The sequence below is a fragment of the Aquarana catesbeiana genome, linkage group LG11 (genome assembly GCF_042186555.1).
Source record: "Aquarana catesbeiana isolate 2022-GZ linkage group LG11, ASM4218655v1, whole genome shotgun sequence".
Taxonomy (NCBI): Eukaryota; Metazoa; Chordata; class Amphibia; order Anura; family Ranidae; genus Aquarana; species Aquarana catesbeiana.
The window spans coordinates 123482714-123495583 of record NC_133334.1 but is presented as its reverse complement, the minus strand read 5'-3'; positions in this window follow the sequence as shown (position 1 = coordinate 123495583).

Genomic DNA, 12870 nt, shown 5'->3' with positions numbered 1-12870 from the left:
CTTGTAGTTTTAGCTGAACACTGTGAGGAGGACGCACTACACTAACTTGTATCTTTAGCTGAACACTGTGCAGAGGTCGCACTACACTAACTTGTAGTTTTCACTGAACACTGTGAGGAGGACACACTACACCAACTCATAGCTTTAGCTGAACACTGTGCAGAGGTCTCACTACACTAACTTTTAGTTTTAGCTGAACACTGTGAGGAGGACGCACTACACTAACCTGTAGCTTTAGCTGAACACTGTGCAGAGGTCGCACTACACTAACTTGTAGTTTTAGCTGAACACTGTGAGCAGGACGCACTACACTAACTTGTAGCTTTAGCTGAACACTGTGCAGAGGTCTCACTACACTCACTTGTAGATTTAGCTGAACACTGTGCAGAAGTCGCACTACACTAACTTGTAGTTTTAGCTGAACACTGTGAGCAGGACGCACTACACTAACTTGTAGCTTTAGCTGAACACTGTGCAGAGGTCTCACTACACTCACTTGTAGATTTAGCTGAACACTGTGCAGAGGTCGCACTACACTAACTTGTAGCTTTAGCTGAACACTGTGCAGAGGTCGCACTACACTAATTTGAAGTTTTAGCTGAACACTGTGAGGAGGACGCACTAAACTAACTTGTAGCTTTAGCTGAACACTGTGCAGAGGTCGCACTACACTAACTTGTAGTTTTAGCTGAACACTGTGAGGAGGACGCACTACACTAACTTTTAGCTTTAGCTGAACACTGTGCAGAGGTCGCACTACACTAACTTTTAGTTTTCGCTGAACAGTGTGAGGAGGACACACTACACCAACTTGTAGCTTTAGGTGAACACTGTGAGGAGGAAGCACTAAACTAACTTATAGCTTTAGCTGAACACTGTGCAGAGGTCTCACTACACTAACTTTTAGTTTTAGCTGAACACTGTGAGGAGGACGCACTACACTAACCTGTAGCTTTAGCTGAACACTGTGCAGAGGTCACACTATACTAACTTGTAGTTTTAGCTGAACATTGTGAGCAGGACGCACTACACTAACTTGTAGCTTTAGCTGAACACTGTGCAGAGGTCTCACTACACTAACTTGTAGATTTAGCTGAACACTGTGCTGAGGTCGCACTACACTAACTTGTAGCTTTAGCTGAACACTGTGAGCAGGACGCACTACACTAACTTGTAGCTTTAGCTAAACACTGTGCAGAGGTCGCACTACACTAACTTGTAGTTTTAGCTGAACACTGTGAGCAGGACGCACTACACTAACTTGTAGCTTTAGCTGAACACTGTGCAGAGGTCTCACTACACTCACTTGTAGATTTAGCTGAACACTGTGCAGAGGTCACACTACACTAACTTGTAGTTTTAGCTGAACACTGTGAGCAGGACGCACTACACTAACTTGTAGATTTAGCTGAACACTGTGCAGAGGTCGCACTACACTAACTTTTAGTTTTAGCTGAACACTGTGAGGAGGACGCACTACACTAACCTGTAGCTTTAGCTGAACACTGTGCAGAGGTCACACTATACTAACTTGTAGTTTTAGCTGAACATTGTGAGCAGGTCGCACTACATTAACTTGTAGTTTTAGCTGAACACTGTGAGGAAGACGCACTACACTAACTTGTAACTTTAGCTGAACACTGTGCAGAGGTCGCACTACACTAACTTGTAGTTTTCGCTGAACACTCTGAGGAGGACACACTACACCAACTTGTAGCTTTAGCTGAACACTGTGAGGAGGACGCACTACACTAACTTATAGCTTTAGCTGAACACTGTGCAGAGGTCTCACTACACTAACTTTTAGTTTTAGCTGAACTCTGTGATGAAGACGCACTACACTAACTTGTAACTTTAGCTGAACACTGTGCAGAGGTCGCACTACACTAACTTGTAGTTTTCGCTGAACACTGTGAGAAGGACAAACTACACCAACTTGTAGCTTTAGCTGAACACTGTGCAGAGGTCTCACTACACTAACTTGTAGATTTAGCTGAACACTGTGCAGAGGTCGCACTACACTAATTTGTAGTTTTAGCTGAACATTGTGAGCAGAACGCACTACACTAACTTGTAGCTTTAGCTGAACACTGTGCAGAGGTCGCACTACACTAACTTGTATTTTTAGCTGAACACTGTGAGCAGGACGCACTACACTAACTTGTAGCTTTAGCTGAACACTGTGCAGAGGTCTCACTACACTAACTTGTAGATTTAGCTGAACACTGTGCAGAGGTCGCACTACACTAATTTGTAGTTTTAGCTGAACACTGTGAGCAGAAAGCACTACACTAACTTGTAGCTTTAGCTGAACACTGTGCAGAGGTCGCACTACAGTAACTTGTAGTTTTAGCTGAACACTGTGAGCAGGACGCACTACACTAACTTGTAGCTTTAGCTGAACACTGTGCAGAGATCTCACTACACTAACTTGTAGCTTTAGCTGAACACTGTGCAGAGGTTGCACTACACTAACTTGTAGCTTTAGCTGAACACTGTGCAGAGGTCTCACTACACTAACTTGTAGCTTTAGCTGAACACTGTGCAGAGGTCGCTCTACACTAACTTGTAGTTTTAGCTGAACACTGTGAGCAGGATGCACTACACTAACTTGTAGCTTTAGCTGAAGACTGTGCAGAGGTTGCACTACACTAACTTGTAGTTTTAGCTGAACACTGTGAGCAGGACGCACTACACTAACTTGTAGCTTTAGCTGAACACTGTGCAGAGGTCTCACTACACTAACTTGTAGTTTTAGCTGAACACTGTGAGAAGGATGCACTACACTAACTTGTAGCTTTAGCTGAACACTGTGCAGAGATCGCACTACACTAACTTGTAGTTTTAGCTGAACACTATGAGCAGGACGCACTACACTAACTTGTAGCTTTAGCTGAACACTGTGCAGAGGTCTCACTACACTAACTTGTAGCTTTAGCTGAACACTGTGCAGAGGTCACACTACACTAACCTGTAGTTTTAGCTGAACACTGTGAGCAGGACGCACTACACTAACTTGTAGCTTTAGCTGAACACTGTGCAGAGGTCTCACTACACTAACTTGTAGCTTTAGCTGAACACTGTGCAGAGGTCGCACTACACTAACTTGTAGTTTTAGCTGAACACTGTGAGCAGGACGCACTACACTAACTTGTAGCTTTAGCTGAACACTGTGCAGAGGTCTCACTACACTAACTTGTAGCTTTAGCTGAACACTGTGCAGAGGTCGCACTACATTAACTTGTAGTTTTAGCTGAACACTGTGAGGAAGACGCACTACACTAACTTGTAACTTTAGCTGAACACTGTGCAGAGGTCGCACTACACTAACTTGTAGTTTTCGCTGAACACTCTGAGGAGGACACACTACACCAACTTGTAGCTTTAGCTGAACACTGTGAGGAGGACGCACTACACTAACTTATAGCTTTAGCTGAACACTGTGCAGAGGTCTCACTACACTAACTTTTAGTTTTAGCTGAATTCTGTGAGGAGGACGCACTACACTAACCTATAGCTTTAGCAGAACACTGTGCAGAGGTCGCACTACACTAACTTGTATTTTTAGCTGAACACTGTGAGCAGGACGCACTACACTAACTTGTAGCTTTAGCTGAACACTGTGCAGAGGTCTCACTACACTAACTTGCAGATTTAGCTGAACACTGTACAGAGGTCGCACTACACTAACTTGTAGTTTTAGCTGAACACTGTGAGCAGAACGCACTACACTAACTTGTAGCTTTAGCTGAACACTGTGCAGAGGTCGCACTACATTAACTTGTAGTTTTAGCTGAACACTGTGAGGAAGACGCACTACACTAACTTGTAACTTTAGCTGAACACTGTGCAGAGGTCGCACTACACTAACTTGTAGTTTTAGCTGAACACTGTGAGAAGGACAAACTACACCAACTTGTAGCTTTAGCTGAACACTGTGCAGAGGTCTCACTACACTAACTTGTAGATTTAGCTGAACACTGTGCAGAGGTCGCACTACACTAATTTGTAGTTTTAGCTGAACACTGTGAGCAGAACGCACTACACTAACTTGTAGCTTTAGCTGAACACTGTGGAGAGGTCTCACTACACTAACTTTTAGTTTTAGCTGAACTCTGTGAGGAGGACGCACTACACTAACCTATAGCTTTAGCAGAACACTGTGCAGAGGTCGCACTACACTAACTTGTATTTTTAGCTGAACACTGTGAGCAGGACGCACTACACTAACTTGTAGCTTTAGCTGAACACTGTGCAGAGGTCTCACTACACTAACTTGCAGATTTAGCTGAACACTGTACAGAGGTCGCACTACACTAACTTGTAGTTTTAGCTGAACACTGTGAGCAGAACGCACTACACTAACTTGTAGCTTTAGCTGAACACTGTGCAGAGGTCGCACTACATTAACTTGTAGTTTTAGCTGAACACTGTGAGGAAGACGCACTACACTAACTTGTAACTTTAGCTGAACACTGTGCAGAGGTCGCACTACACTAACTTGTAGTTTTCGCTGAACACTGTGAGAAGGACAAACTACACCAACTTGTAGCTTTAGCTGAACACTGTGCAGAGGTCTCACTACACTAACTTGTAGATTTAGCTGAACACTGTGCAGAGGTCGCACTACACTAATTTGTAGTTTTAGCTGAACACTGTGAGCAGAACGCACTACACTAACTTGTAGCTTTAGCTGAACACTGTGCAGAGGTCGCACTACACTAACTTGTATTTTTAGCTGAACACTGTGAGCAGGACGCACTACACTAACTTGTAGCTTTAGCTGAACACTGTGCAGAGGTCTCACTACACTAACTTGTAGATTTAGCTGAACACTGTGCAGAGGTCGCACTACACTAATTTGTAGTTTTAGCTGAACACTGTGAGCAGAAAGCACTACACTAACTTGTAGCTTTAGCTGAACACTGTGCAGAGGTCGCACTACAGTAACTTGTAGTTTTAGCTGAACACTGTGAGCAGGACGCACTACACTAACTTGTAGCTTTAGCTGAACACTGTGCAGAGGTCTCACTACACTAACTTGTAGCTTTAGCTGAACACTGTGCAGAGGTTGCACTACACTAACTTGTAGCTTTAGCTGAACACTGTGCAGAGGTCTCACTACACTAACTTGTAGCTTTAGCTGAACACTGTGCAGAGGTCGCTCTACACTAACTTGTAGTTTTAGCTGAGCACTGTGAGCAGGATGCACTACACTAACTTGTAGCTTTAGCTGAAGACTGTGCAGAGGTTGCACTACACTAACTTGTAGTTTTAGCTGAACACTGTGAGCAGGACGCACTACACTAACTTGTAGCTTTAGCTGAACACTGTGCAGAGGTCTCACTACACTAACTTGTAGTTTTAGCTGAACACTGTGAGAAGGATGCACTACACTAACTTGTAGCTTTAGCTGAACACTGTGCAGAGATCGCACTACACTAACTTGTAGTTTTAGCTGAACACTATGAGCAGGACGCACTACACTAACTTGTAGCTTTAGCTGAACACTGTGCAGAGGTCTCACTACACTAACGTGTAGCTTTAGCTGAACACTGTGCAGAGGTCACACTACACTAACCTGTAGTTTTAGCTGAACACTGTGAGCAGGACGCACTACACTAACTTGTAGCTTTAGCTGAACACTGTGCAGAGGTCTCACTACACTAACTTGTAGCTTTAGCTGAACACTGTGCAGAGGTCGCACTACACTAACTTGTAGTTTTAGCTGAACACTGTGAGCAGGACGCACTACACTAACTTGTAGCTTTAGCTGAACACTGTGCAGAGGTCTCACTACACTAACTTGTAGCTTTAGCTGAACACTGTGCAGAGGTCGCACTACATTAACTTGTAGTTTTCGCTGAACACTCTGAGGAGGACACACTACACCAACTTGTAGCTTTAGCTGAACACTGTGAGGAGGACGCACTACACTAACTTATAGCTTTAGCTGAACACTGTGCAGAGGTCTCACTACACTAACTTTTAATTTTAGCTGAACTCTGTGAGGAGGACGCACTACACTAACCTATAGCTTTAGCAGAACACTGTGCAGAGGTCGCACTACACTAACTTGTATTTTTAGCTGAACACTGTGAGCAGGACGCACTACACTAACTTGTAGCTTTAGCTGAACACTGTGCAGAGGTCTCACTACACTAACTTGCAGATTTAGCTGAACACTGTACAGAGGTCGCACTACACTAACTTGTAGTTTTAGCTGAACACTGTGAGCAGAACGCACTACACTAACTTGTAGCTTTAGCTGAACACTGTGCAGAGGTCGCACTACATTAACTTGTAGTTTTAGCTGAACACTGTGAGGAAGACACACTACACTAACTTGTAACTTTAGCTGAACACTGTGCAGAGGTCGCACTACACTAACTTGTAGTTTTCGCTGAACACTGTGAGAAGGACAAACTACACCAACTTGTAGCTTTAGCTGAACACTGTGCAGAGGTCTCACTACACTAACTTGTAGATTTAGCTGAACACTGTGCAGAGGTCGCACTACACTAATTTGTAGTTTTAGCTGAACACTGTGAGCAGAACGCACTACACTAACTTGTAGCTTTAGCTGAACACTGTGCAGAGGTCTCACTACACTAACTTTTAGTTTTAGCTGAACTCTGTGAGGAGGACACACTACACTAACCTATAGCTTTAGCAGAACACTGTGCAGAGGTCGCACTACACTAACTTGTATTTTTAGCTGAACACTGTGAGCAGGACGCACTACACTAACTTGTAGCTTTAGCTGAACACTGTGCAGAGGTCTCACTACACTAACTTGCAGATTTAGCTGAACACTGTACAGAGGTCGCACTACACTAACTTGTAGTTTTAGCTGAACACTGTGAGCAGAACGCACTACACTAACTTGTAGCTTTAGCTGAACACTGTGCAGAGGTCGCACTACATTAACTTGTAGTTTTAGCTGAACACTGTGAGGAAGACGCACTACACTAACTTGTAACTTTAGCTGAACACTGTGCAGAGGTCGCACTACACTAACTTGTAGTTTTCGCTGAACACTGTGAGAAGGACAAACTACACCAACTTGTAGCTTTAGCTGAACACTGTGCAGAGGTCTCACTACACTAACTTGTAGATTTAGCTGAACACTGTGCAGAGGTCGCACTACACTAATTTGTAGTTTTAGCTGAACATTGTGAGCAGAACGCACTACACTAACTTGTAGCTTTAGCTGAACACTGTGCAGAGGTCGCACTACACTAACTTGTATTTTTAGCTGAACACTGTGAGCAGGACGCACTACACTAACTTGTAGCTTTAGCTGAACACTGTGCAGAGGTCTCACTACACTAACTTGTAGATTTAGCTGAACACTGTGCAGAGGTCGCACTACACTAATTTGTAGTTTTAGCTGAACACTGTGAGCAGAAAGCACTACACTAACTTGTAGCTTTAGCTGAACACTGTGCAGAGGTCGCACTACAGTAACTTGTAGTTTTAGCTGAACACTGTGAGCAGGACGCACTACACTAACTTGTAGCTTTAGCTGAACACTGTGCAGAGATCTCACTACACTAACTTGTAGCTTTAGCTGAACACTGTGCAGAGGTTGCACTACACTAACTTGTAGCTTTAGCTGAACACTGTGCAGAGGTCTCACTACACTAACTTGTAGCTTTAGCTGAACACTGTGCAGAGGTCGCTCTACACTAACTTGTAGTTTTAGCTGAACACTGTGAGCAGGATGCACTACACTAACTTGTAGCTTTAGCTGAAGACTGTGCAGAGGTTGCACTACACTAACTTGTAGTTTTAGCTGAACACTGTGAGCAGGACGCACTACACTAACTTGTAGCTTTAGCTGAACACTGTGCAGAGGTCTCACTACACTAACTTGTAGTTTTAGCTGAACACTGTGAGAAGGATGCACTACACTAACTTGTAGCTTTAGCTGAACACTGTGCAGAGATCGCACTACACTAACTTGTAGTTTTAGCTGAACACTATGAGCAGGACGCACTACACTAACTTGTAGCTTTAGCTGAACACTGTGCAGAGGTCTCACTACACTAACTTGTAGCTTTAGCTGAACACTGTGCAGAGGTCATACTACACTAACCTGTAGTTTTAGCTGAACACTGTGAGCAGGACGCACTACACTAACTTGTAGCTTTAGCTGAACACTGTGCAGAGGTCTCACTACACTAACTTGTAGCTTTAGCTGAACACTGTGCAGAGGTCGCACTACACTAACTTGTAGTTTTAGCTGAACACTGTGAGCAGGACGCACTACACTAACTTGTAGCTTTAGCTGAACACTGTGCAGAGGTCTCACTACACTAACTTGTAGCTTTAGCTGAACACTGTGCAGAGGTCGCTCTACATTAACTTGTAGTTTTAGCTGAACACTGTGAGGAAGACGCACTACACTAACTTGTAACTTTAGCTGAACACTGTGCAGAGGTCGCACTACACTAACTTGTAGTTTTCGCTGAACACTCTGAGGAGGACACACTACACCAACTTGTAGCTTTAGCTGAACACTGTGAGGAGGACGCACTACACTAACTTATAGCTTTAGCTGAACACTGTGCAGAGGTCTCACTACACTAACTTTTAGTTTTAGCTGAACTCTGTGAGGAGGACGCACTACACTAACCTATAGCTTTAGCAGAACACTGTGCAGAGGTCGCACTACACTAACTTGTATTTTTAGCTGAACACTGTGAGCAGGACGCACTACACTAACTTGTAGCTTTAGCTGAACACTGTGCAGAGGTCTCACTACACTAACTTGCAGATTTAGCTGAACACTGTACAGAGGTCGCACTACACTAACTTGTAGTTTTAGCTGAACACTGTGAGCAGAACGCACTACACTAACTTGTAGCTTTAGCTGAACACTGTGCAGAGGTCGCACTACATTAACTTGTAGTTTTAGCTGAACACTGTGAGGAAGACGCACTACACTAACTTGTAACTTTAGCTGAACACTGTGCAGAGGTCGCACTACACTAACTTGTAGTTTTAGCTGAACACTGTGAGAAGGACAAACTACACCAACTTGTAGCTTTAGCTGAACACTGTGCAGAGGTCTCACTACACTAACTTGTAGATTTAGCTGAACACTGTGCAGAGGTCGCACTACACTAATTTGTAGTTTTAGCTGAACACTGTGAGCAGAACGCATTACACTAACTTGTAGCTTTAGCTGAACACTGTGCAGAGGTCGCACTACACTAACTTGTATTTTTAGCTGAACACTGTGAGCAGGACGCACTACACTAACTTGTAGTTTTAGCTGAACACTGTGCAGAGGTCTCACTACACTAACTTGTAGATTTAGCTGAACACTGTGCAGAGGTCGCACTACACTAATTTGTAGTTTTAGCTGAACACTGTGAGCAGAAAGCACTACACTAACTTGTAGCTTTAGCTGAACACTGTGCAGAGGTCGCACTACAGTAACTTGTAGTTTTAGCTGAACACTGTGAGCAGGACGCACTACACTAACTTGTAGCTTTAGCTGAACACTGTGCAGAGGTCTCACTACACTAACTTGTAGCTTTAGCTGAACACTGTGCAGAGGTTGCACTACACTAACTTGTAGCTTTAGCTGAACACTGTGCAGAGGTCTCACTACACTAACTTGTAGCTTTAGCTGAACACTGTGCAGAGGTCGCTCTACACTAACTTGTAGTTTTAGCTGAACACTGTGAGCAGGATGCACTACACTAACTTGTAGCTTTAGCTGAAGACTGTGCAGAGGTTGCACTACACTAACTTGTAGTTTTAGCTGAACACTGTGAGCAGGACGCACTACACTAACTTGTAGCTTTAGCTGAACACTGTGCAGAGGTCTCACTACACTAACTTGTAGCTTTAGATGAACACTGTGAGAAGGATGCACTACACTAACTTGTAGCTTTAGCTGAACACTGTGCAGAGATCGCACTACACTAACTTGTAGTTTTAGCTGAACACTATGAGCAGGACGCACTACACTAACTTGTAGCTTTAGCTGAACACTGTGCAGAGGTCTCACTACACTAACTTGTAGCTTTAGCTGAACACTGTGCAGAGGTCACACTACACTAACCTGTAGTTTTAGCTGAACACTGTGAGCAGGACGCACTACACTAACTTGTAGCTTTAGCTGAACACTGTGCAGAGGTCTCACTACACTAACTTGTAGCTTTAGCTGAACACTGTGCAGAGGTCGCACTACACTAACTTGTAGTTTTAGTTGAACACTGTGAGCAGGACGCACTACACTAACTTGTAGCTTTAGCTGAACACTGTGCAGAGGTCTCACTACACTAACTTGTATCTTTAGCTGAACACTGTGCAGAGGTCGCACTACATTAACTTGTAGTTTTAGCTGAACACTGTGAGGAAAACGCACTACACTAACTTGTAACTTTAGCTGAACACTGTGCAGAGGTCGCACTACACTAACTTGTAGTTTTCGCTGAACACTGTGAGGAGGACACACTACACCAACTTGTAGCTTTAGCTGAACACTGTGAGGAGGACGCACTACACTAACCTGTAGCTTTAGCTGAACACTGTGCAGAGGTCGCACTACACTAACTTGTATTTTTAGCTGAACACTGTGAGCAGGACGCACTACACTAACTTGTAGCTTTAGCTGAACACTGTGCAGAGGTCTCACTACACTAACTTGTAGATTTAGCTGAACACTGTGCAGAGGTCGCACTACACTAACTTGTAGTTTTAGCTGAACACTGATAGCAGAACGCACTACACTAACTTGTAGCTTTAGCTGAACACTGTGCAGAGGTCGCACTACAGTAACTTGTAGTTTTAGCTGAACACTGTGAGCAGGACGCACTACACTAACTTGTAGCTTTAGCTGAACATTGTGCAGAGGTCTCACTACACTAACTTGTAGATTTAGCTGAACACTGTGCAGAGGTCGCACTACACTAACTTGTAGTTTTAGCTGAACACTGTGAGCAGAACGCACTACACTAACTTGTAGCTTTAGCTGAACACTGTGCAGAGGTCGCACTACAGTAACTTGTAGTTTTAGCTGAACACTGTGAGCAGGACGCACTACACTAACTTGTAGCTTTAGCTGAACATTGTGCAGAGGTCTCACTACACTAACTTGTAGCTTTAGCTGAACACTGTGCAGAGGTTGCACTACACTAACTTGTAGCTTTAGCTGAACACTGTGCAGAGGTCTCACTACACTAACTTGTAGCTTTATCTGAACACTGTGCAGAGGTCTCTCTACACTAATTTGTAGTTTTAGCTGAACACTGTGAGCAGGACGCACTACACTAACTTGTAGCTTTAGCTGAAGACTGTGCAGAGGTCGCACTACACTAACTTGTAGTTTTAGCTGAACACTGTGAGCAGGACGCACTACACTAACTTGTAGCTTTAGCTGAACACTGTGCAGAGGTCTCACTACACTAACTTGTAGTTTTAGCTGAGCACTGTGAGAAGGACGCACTACACTAACTTGTAGCTTTAGCTGAAAACTGTGAGCAGGACGCACTACACTAACTTGTAGCTTTAGCTGAACACTGTGCAGAGGTCTCACTACACTAACTTGTAGCTTTAGCTGAACACTGTGCAGAGGTCGCACTACACTAACTTGTAGTTTTAGCTGAACACTGTGAGCAGGATGCACTACACTAACTTGTAGCTTTAGCTGAACACTGTGCAGAGGTCTCACTACACTAACTTGTAGTTTTAGCTGAACACTGTGAGGAGGATGCACTACACTAACTGTAAATAGTCTAGCTGCCTGACTGTGGTACTAATAGGATCAAAAGAACACCAGCAATTTTCTTCAGGTAGCTGTACATACTGTAACAAGACAAGACTGCCTGTCAGTAGGAAGATAACAGGAACGGATCTAGCTAAACTGAATACAGTGTATATATATATATATATATATATATATATATATATATATATATATGCAACACCTGGGATGCATATATATATACACAATACACTGTAAGTGCAGCTAACTCACTGACTGTCCTGCCTAATCTAGCTAACTCAAATGAAATGACACTGTCTCTCTCTCTATCGCTCAGCACGCCGGAACACACTACACAGGGCCGCCGTGCAGGCAGCCTTATATAGTGTGGGGCATGTTCTAAACCCCCTGAGCCATAATTGGCCAAAGCCACCCTGGCTTTGGCCAATTACAGCTCTCTCTACCGACGGCGATGTGATTGGCCAAGCATGCGGGTCATAGTGCATGCTTGGCCAATCATCAGCCAGGAATGCACTGCGATGCCGCAGTGAATTATGGGCCGTGACGCGCCACACGAATTTGGCACGAACGGCCCATAACGTTCGCAATTCAGCGAACGATCGAACAGCCGATGTTCGAGTCGAACATGGGTTCGACTCGAACGCGAAGCTCATCCCTAGTCAGGAGTTAGAGGTCACCTGAATACAGACAACTGCCATGTGGTCAGCTACCTGGTTTCATACACTGCAGCAGTGTGCAAAATAGGGACAAAAACAGAGCCCTGTAGTTTAGAGGAATGTAAGCTACAGGGCTCTGTGTTTCACCCTGATATGCTCTTGCAAGTGTTGAAAGACAGTGTGAGTAAATTCCTACCATCTATCAGGACAGCAACAATCTGACTTATTTATTTATTTATTTATTTCAGGTACTTATATAGCGCCATCAATTTACGCAGTGCTTTACATATACATTGTACATTCACATCACTCCCTACCCTCAAGGAGCTTACAATCTAAGGTCCCTAACTCACATTCATACATACTAGGGACAATTTTAGACAGGATCCAATTAACCTACCAGCATGTCTTTGGAGTGTGGGAGGAAACTGGAGTACCCGGAGGAAACCCATGCAGGCACAGGGAGAA